At 30.3% G+C, this 9026-nt stretch overlaps 1 long non-coding RNA gene across 1 annotated transcript; it reads left to right on the top strand.

Moving 5' to 3' along the window:
* Positions 1–253: 253 nt before the first annotated feature.
* On the top strand, positions 254–802 carry LOC131656019 (uncharacterized). Its single transcript, XR_009299947.1, has 3 exons — positions 254–378; positions 567–617; positions 694–802. It is a non-coding gene; the product is annotated as an uncharacterized LOC131656019 (long non-coding RNA).
* Positions 803–9026: the final 8224 nt, after the last annotated feature.

The raw sequence follows: 9026 nt of genomic DNA, 5'->3' as shown, positions 1-9026 counted from the left end.
TTTCTCCTAAGGTGTCCAAGGGACATTTCTGTTTATTGTGATGAAATTCTTCATCTGGCACTAGCATATCTTAGTTATGACCCAAACTTTACTGACAACATGGAGGAGGATACCGATGATGAAGGTCATGAAGAGGAAGATGATGAGTATGTGACTTGTGCCTTTTCGGTTAACTTGGTTACCTGTATGGCATCATATTTGCATAATATTTTTCTTGTTAATAATCATGCCATGTATGCAATATTGTTTTCCAGTGAGAGTGCAAATGAATATATCGATGATGAAGATGCCAGCTGGAAAGTTCGCAGAGCAGCAGCTAAATGCTTAGCCGCATTGATTGTTTCTCGTCCTGAGATGCTTTCAAAGCTGTATGACGAGGTAACTTTATGTGCACTTATTTGTAATTTGTAAATACACTATTCTTTTCTTTATTGTTCCGAGGTCTTTCTGCTCCTGCATCATCTTATCCCTGTGCGTAGTGAGTAAACATTTGGTCTACTAGATTTGTAGTTTGATCAGGAACTTTGGTATCCATATGTTCTTCCAATAAAATTTCTACCTTGCAGGCTTGTCCAAAACTGATTGACAGATTTAAAGAGAGAGAAGAGAATGTCAAGGTAGATCAAAATAGGTCTTCTGTTTCTTTTGTCTTTTTTGACCCCGGGTTGTTTGTCTGACATGCATATGTTGCAGATGGATGTATTTAATACTTTCATCGAGCTCTTGCGTCAAACTGGGAATGTCACAAAAGGGCAGACTGATGCAAATGAAACGAGGTTGTTTGTCTTTCCTAGTATGAAAGTACTTTGTTTCTAATTTTTTATTTTTATTTTATTTTTTGTTGGAAACTTTATGTGATGGGTTGCCTATACTTTCTAATTTAATTACTTCTGCACTTGTAGGTATCTTGTAAAAATCTTGAAGCATGGATTTTGGTATCAAGGTTGGTTTGCAAAATGGAGGATGTTTATCGAATGCCATCTCTTAACAACATATATATGGTTCTTGGTAGACACAGCAACCACAAGGAGAAAGTGGGAAGAAATTTAGCGGATGCACGCATGATTTATCAACTTCGGAGGCTGAAGAACTACGACTTATCAGGTATTGAATCTTGATGCTCCGAATTAATTTGCTGAGTCTTGTGCACTTTTTCTGATATCTGATGTTTGAAAATGACTGACGAACTGAACTTACAGAGAGAATACTACTTATTGGAAAAGAAAGCATATTGATCCCACTGAAGAGAGGTCTAAAGGGAAATGCCCCTTAACTCCAAAAGAAGTTGGAATTTTCTTTAGTGCTCTTGGATACCCTACAAAGACTCCAATATATATTGCTGCAGAGGAGATATATGGGGGTGAGTCTCATATGACTGAACTGCGGTCGCGATATCTGTTTTTAATGAGCAAGGTGAGAAACTATACAATACTTTCTTGTTGTATATTCTTTGTGAATGAAGGTTGATAAAACATTGTTTGAACTGGTTTTTACTGAATCTACATATAACTAATATCAGGAAAAGTTGGCATCTATTGTTTGATAAATGTGACTTCAGGTGTACCCTATTGTTGGTTGCAAATATTGAGTCATACTATTATGTATATTTTATCGTATAGGCTTTGGACGCTTATAGATGGTGAATTTGATGACTACATCCTTAATCCCAGGCCTAGTGGGCAGTGGCTATCAGGTTAGGCTTCCTGTTTTTAATGAGGAATGCAACTGTGATGGTAGAAATCAGTTTTCTAACACCACTACATAATTGACTAGAATGTAGGTATAAATGAACAGTTTCTCTCTGCTGCCGTGCAAATTGAAAGTTGACTGCTGGAACCTGAAAGCACCATCACAAGAATTGATTGCTTGTGACTTTTTGCTCTCTGTGCAGCTGTAGATACTCCACTAGATGCAGACACTTGCGCTGCACTCAGGAGTCTGTTGCGAAAGTGTGCCGACATTCGCGCTGAAAAAGATTTAAGCAACGGGCACAATTTCTGCAACTTTGATCAGTACTGGAGTTCAATCATACAACCTCAAGAGCTTAATAACTTAGCCTTCACTGGATATACATAAGTACTTCAAGAGCTTAATAGCTTATCTGTGTATATATAGATGGAAAGTGTATTCTATATGTAAATAAGGAAGAATGCATATTGAGCTGTGTGATTATTCTTTACAGGACATAGAAGTACTAGTAGCTGTTGTATATAGTAGAAAAAATAGGGTATTATTCAAGTATTGTGTATAGGTATAAGTATGTATGTGAGATACAGATTGAGGAATAAAGTTTCCCCATAATGGAACTGGTTTGTTGATCGAATATCTATGTATTATCTATGTATTATGTATTGAAATTTTAATAAAATATGGTTTAATGCAGCATACGAAATAGGGTGTAAACGAATTAAATATAATATAATTTGTTTATTTCTAAATGGTGTATTTACACCCGATTTTTACTAAAAGGGTGTAATTAAAAACGTAACTACGCCCAATTACACCCGATTTTTATTAAAACAGGGTGTAATTAAAAACGTAATTACACCCAATTTTTGTTAATATAGGGTGTAATTAAAAACGTAATTACGCTCAATTACACCCGATTTTTGTTAAAATAGGGTGTAACGTAGAACATATTTACACCCGATATTTTTAAAATAGGGAGTAATTACGAACGTATTTACACCCATTTTAAAGCCGTTTTAAACGGGTGTAAATTCGTTAGACATTTCTCACCCTGTGGATATACACCCTATTTTTATTAAAAATAATGGGTGTAAATTTAATAAAAAACGGGTGTAAATTAACATTTTTGTACTAGTGTTTTTTATGTTAATTCGTATAAATTAGTATACATTTTTTAACCATAACTATATAATATTTATTTAATATTTATATCGACTTTACGTGACCCGTGCGAACGCACGGGTCCTTTGCTAGTTTGAATATAAAATATATATATATATATATATATATATATATATATATATATATATATATATATATATATATATATATATATATATATATATATATATATATATATATATATATAAAAGCTAATGTGTGCTAAAAGGAATAAGTTAATATACTTAGCGGTGTAATCAAATCGGTTTGGATTGTTTTTTGTCCAAAAAAAGTCCAAACCAATAATATTTTCATCGGTTTAGTTTGGTTCGGTTTTTAACATTTTTCAAAAATAGAACCGAACCAAACTAATCAGTTTGGTTTGGGTTGGTTCGATTGATCGGTTTTTATTTTTTTCAAACATTATATTCATCAATGTATTTTCCAATATTGATTTTTCGATATATTTTATGCTATTATTTTTTAAAATAATACATTTCATGTCATTTATTTGATACTCTAATCTTTTAAACAACTTACAAGTTGTGCTTAATTCATATATGAAACAATGACATACTTTCATTGAATAATAAAATAAATTCACTATAAAAGTTGAATCTTGACATCGGAATGTTGGAAATAGATTTGAAAGTTTAATAAATAGAACACAGAAAAACACACATCAATTAACATGTTTCCGCCTTAAATACACAAAAAAACTATTTTGTAACAAGACTAGAAGGAGTTTTGTTGAAGAAGAATTCAGAAAGGTAAAAACAAATATGAAAATTAACAAAGAGAATTTGAACTCGAAGAATGATACCATAACATATCATATTAGCGATAGTGAGAGCAACATTTGAGATAGACAACTAGAGAAGTAGTTTAGTGAAAGCAAGTTTTTGTGACTTATGATTTTTACTTTATATGTTTTGGACTTTAGTTTTAAATGCATGTTTTGCTTAAAGGAAGAAAGTAAAAACAAAGATGGAGAATGATTGGAAAGGTACAAAATTTGAGCGTAATGAAGGATGGAATAAAGAATTTAGAGCGTAATTATTTCTATTGGTTTGGTTCATCGGTTTGGCGGTTCCTAAAAATTAAAACTGAGAACCGAACCAAACCACATCCGTTTTTATTGGTTCTGTTCGGTTTTAGAACCAAACCATAAACAATCGGTTTTATTTCGGTTTAGTTTGGTTTGAATTGTCGGTTTAATTGGTTTTTCCTGATCCGCTTACACCCCTAAATATACTATTCGTAAAAATATTCTCTTAAAATGCGTGAATTCAATGTTTTGAAATTTTAAATTTAATTTTATTGCACCTACTTTTGTTTAATTATAGTATTCTTAACATGTGCCCATAGGACAGATGTTAGCATGACCCTAAAAAATATAGTAATATACAGCACCTTATACACAGCTCTCTCTTTTATTTTTTATTTTTTATTTACTACAGTTTATAAGTATTTTAAAATTTTGAATAAAATATACTGCATTTAATATTAAAATTTTGATGTTAAAAATATTATTTCCCCTTTACCCTAATTTTTTCAAAAACAAAAACAAAAACCAAAACCGTCAGGTTGTGGTCACAATCCCTACAACGGTTTGGTATTATTTACTTTAGTGATATGTCGGTATAGTAGGACTATGCTAAAAGTTAAAATATTTTCTTTTTGTCAAAGAAAAAAGCATTTGAATTGATGTCGGTCAATCATAATATGCCCAATTCAATGTCTTTAAAAGAAAATTTATATTGTACTTCCCCGCAAGAAAATATAACTCAAATTCAATTTGGTTTACTTGCATTTTTTATTTTTATTTATTCAAAAAATCAATTTCATATTTTAAGATTAAGGGTTAATGAACTTTTTCGTCCCTTTAAATATTTCAAATTTCGTTTTTAGTCCCTCCAAAATTTTCCTTCAAGAAATCGTCCCTTCAAAATTTTTCTTCCGAACTATTGGTCCCTAACGTCAAATTTCGTAGCTAATCGGTGGCTAAAGTCGTAGCTAATCTCTAGCAAATTTGACGTTAGGGACCAATAGTTTAGATGAAAAATTTTGAAGGGACGATTTCTTAAAAAAAAATTTTTGAAGGACTAAAAACGAAATCAACAATATTTAGAGGGACTAAAAAGTTTATTAACCCTAAGATTAATTACTTTTACCTTTTTCCTTCCAATTTCTAGATTTAAAAAATGATAATATGACATACGAGTATTTTATATAAAGTGACATGGAATATGTTGATGGGAATTACTTATTTTTGGGTTTTTTTTCGAGTCCTACAAAACCACCTCATTTTAGAGCAGCTCATTCAATTTTTATTTTAATGGTATAACTTAAAAAAATTTATATAGAGTCCCACAAACTTTATCTTATATATTAATATTTTATTTATTTTTAAACTATTTATATAAAAATTTCAGTATAAAAAATATTTGAGTGTAAAAAATTAAATGTAAAATTTTTTAAGTTACCATAATTTAAAAACAAATAATTATTAAAGTAATACAAAAAAATTGAAGAAATAAAATAAATCCTATAAAACTAACTTTTGTTGTGTTTAATATTATTTTATTGGGTTAAATATGTTTTTAAGTCCTTATAAAATTATCTAAAATGACTTTTAGTCTCTATAAAAAAAATATTGACTTTTAGTCCTTATAAAATTACTTTTGCAGTCAATTTTAGTCCCTGTAGAGGGACCAAAAGTGGATGCAAAAGTAATTTTATAGGTACTAAAAGTCAATATATTTTTTATAGGGACTAAAAACCAAAATTAAAATATTTATAGGGACCAAAAACATATTCAATCCTATTTTATTTAAAACAACGTTGCTAGGATGCAACGGCTCCAATGGTGTTTGTTTTTGAAAAATAGTGCTCCAACACGGAGAACTTGAGAAAGAACTTTCATTGAAATAACTCTTAAAATGTTAGTTTCAACTTCAACTCTGAAAAGACATCAACTTGTCTTTTAGAAGAATTTTGCAAAAACTTCTCTTTAATTATTCAATTAGAAAGTGGTTGGTTGTAAAGAGAGAAAGATAATAGATAAATAGATAAGAGAGGATAAGAGAAGAGAGAAAAATGTGAGAAATAAAAAAGATTTGAAGTATAGTTTAATGTAAAAGAAAAATAAAAAATAGAGAAGAAAGAAGTTAACTAATATTATGATTTGATAAAAAAAAAAACTCTTTTTAATAGTTGAAATTGAGTATTCCTATTCTACTCTTCAACGAATTTTTTTTTTGCTATAAAATTTACGCTGAAATGCCGCACAATTCTCTATGTTTATTATTTGTATAGTTTTGTAAAGCAAGTGAACTTTTGTTCGTTAACTTGCATCAAGTGAGATTTTGTTCATATACTTGCTTAACACTTTAGTGTTATTTGATTGTATTCAAACTTGTGTAATATGCTTTCAAGAAGCATCTATGCAAACACAACTCTTTATATTCAACTTGTAAGTTGATAGTTCCTTAAGAGACTAGGTTACAGTCAGATTTCTCAAGAAGACATTGACGGGTAGTCTTTGTGGATTGTAACATTGGCAGTTGATTTTTGTTGTGGTTTCTGTAATCAGTTCAATTATAGTGGATTAAGTCCTTGTTGAGAAGCCAAAATCACCTTGGCGGGTGGAAATAATTGTGTCATTTATTTTTGTTCTTGTGTTCTTTGTTTTTGACTTGGGAAGAATTTTATATTGTACCTTGAAACCCAATTCAAACCCCCATTTCTTGTGTTTCACGCACCTTCAAAATCCATGGGACATTAGCATTTCCTAATCATTTAGAACACCTACCTAATAAATTAGATTAACCTAGAAAAGGAAACCCTAATATGTTTTGTCACTTAACTAATTAACAAGCATACCTAATTCATTAAGAGGCATTACTCTCACTATAATAGAGATTATATGAAGGGCCTAATTGATTAGACAATTGAGCTTTTCTTTCCTAATTGATTAGAAATCTTCTTAATTTATTAAGTACCTGCCCGTATTGGTTTAAAAAGATGAAGATTTTCAAAAGCTTATGGTGCGTGTGTGCATATCCTTAGTACTACCAAACTTATTCTTGCTTCATTTACATTTAACTAATCAAACTACAATGTAAACACTACGAGCATGATTAGGAAAGCTTTTAAAACTTCACTACTTCAGTTCCTTTTGATTACTTGATTTTTACTTTGTTTATATATTTCAAATGGAACTTTTAACAATTTCACTTGATCCTTCTTCTTGATTGACAATGCTTGAGATCTACATATTTTTTGTTCAGTGTCATCATCATAATTTTTAGAAAACACTAGTAACAAACCCATGCATACACACGAGGTACGTTTGTGGGTGGGATATGGTTTTGCACGCGCATTTGCTTGCAAAATATAATAAAAATAGGAAGTTGAAAAAAGAAAAAAAATTAAGAATAATAAGAAATTTATGTTGAAATAGTTATCCAGGTAGAAGATGAAATGTAAACAATATCAATATTTATATCAATTGTTTCATTTTTTTCGTTTCATATAATTTTCCCGATATTAGAAAACAAAATTTATTAAAATTTTATTCACTCACTACAAAAATTTTATTGACTAACTACATGTTTGTATAAATGATTTCATTTTTTCATAATAAAGTTGGATCAGTAGTAAAGTTGCTCCGATTTATTAAATATTTTTCTTTTATCTGAATCACAAAACTGCTTTGTATTATTTTAAACAAAAAAATCGGGCATTTGAACTTACACAGTTAATCTATCCTATACTGGTCATCTCACTCCATATATTTTTATTAATATTGATGTCATCATGTTAAAAACTACACTTGCATAAATTTAAAAAGGGATTTTTTAGCTACATTGGCAAAAGAAACTTAAAATAATGTGCACGTCTTTAACATGAACTTTAAAACTTCAATTATTTGCATTATGAAAATATAACTTTTTTTTACATTAATATGAATATATTTGTCTCTAGGGTAGAAAATAATTTTGTTTATTAGAAAGATAGATAGTATAATTTAGCATCTGATAAGGTGAGACAGTGTAATCAAATTTTTGATTATCGAAGGCAAAACATCGCCAATAATTTTCCTTGCATTAGGTACTTGCAAAATAAAGATAAATTTAAATGATTGAACACTATTTTGCACACGACAATATTTAAAAAAAAATGAAGGAAATATACAGAACACAAAGTGGATCCGTAAGTGTACATGATTTATTTGTTCATTCTGCTCAAAACCATCAAGTTTTGTCCAAAATATTTGACCATTAGCATATGTACAATTACATTCATGTCTATTGTATTGTCAATTAAAGAGTAACCCAAAACTTAACTTTGAATTGGATGCCTTTTTCAATGTTATGTCATTATGCATCTTTGCTGTTGCGTCTAGAAACACATTTTATGCATCACATTGTTGAAAGGAAACGTAGAAGCAATACTATTTATTTTGGACTGCAAAATTTTACATTCTCCCCACTGAAGATGAGCTTTAACGGCTCTCAGATCCAAACATTCTAGACATTGATTGAGAATCACTCATTCAGTCCTACAAAAGAAAATATGATTATATATAAGCAAAACAGGTCATGTTTAGGGATGGTTATGAATTTTTAAATGTGAATGTGGCTCACTTGACTTGATGAGGATAATATGGATCGTGAATACATATTATTTCTTTTATTGAATCCTCCACCTCCACCACCAAACATAATCATCATCATCATCATAGGCATGTTTTCATAAGCAAAATCTCTGAGTTTGTAAACCTCCAGCATAATAACTTTCCCAATATCAGGCCTATCTTTTCTTATCATTTCAGCACACTGAAGAGCAAGCTTGGCAAAATGAATAACATGTTCAATTGGCTAATATTTAACAACAGGGTCAAGCAAAATGCATAGCATGTTCAATGGGCTAATCTTGCCCACATAGTTCCGATCGAGCACAATATTTCTGAGCTTCCATTACTCATGTGCTCAAATAGTAAACAACCGAACTCCGGACACGCTCCAAGGAGAAGAACCAGGTTTGGATGCCTTATGCTACTCAGAACTTCAATCTGCATGAACCAAATGTCAAATAATAATTAATTGAAGGGAAGCTTTCTGAGTGCCAGGTTCTATTTTTACTTTGTTTAGATATTTCAAATGGAACTT

The sequence above is a fragment of the Vicia villosa genome, linkage group LG3 (genome assembly GCF_029867415.1).
Source record: "Vicia villosa cultivar HV-30 ecotype Madison, WI linkage group LG3, Vvil1.0, whole genome shotgun sequence".
Classification (NCBI taxonomy): domain Eukaryota; kingdom Viridiplantae; phylum Streptophyta; class Magnoliopsida; order Fabales; family Fabaceae; genus Vicia; species Vicia villosa.
Note: the sequence above shows the minus strand (reverse complement) of the source record. Positions and strands in the feature narration are given on the sequence as shown.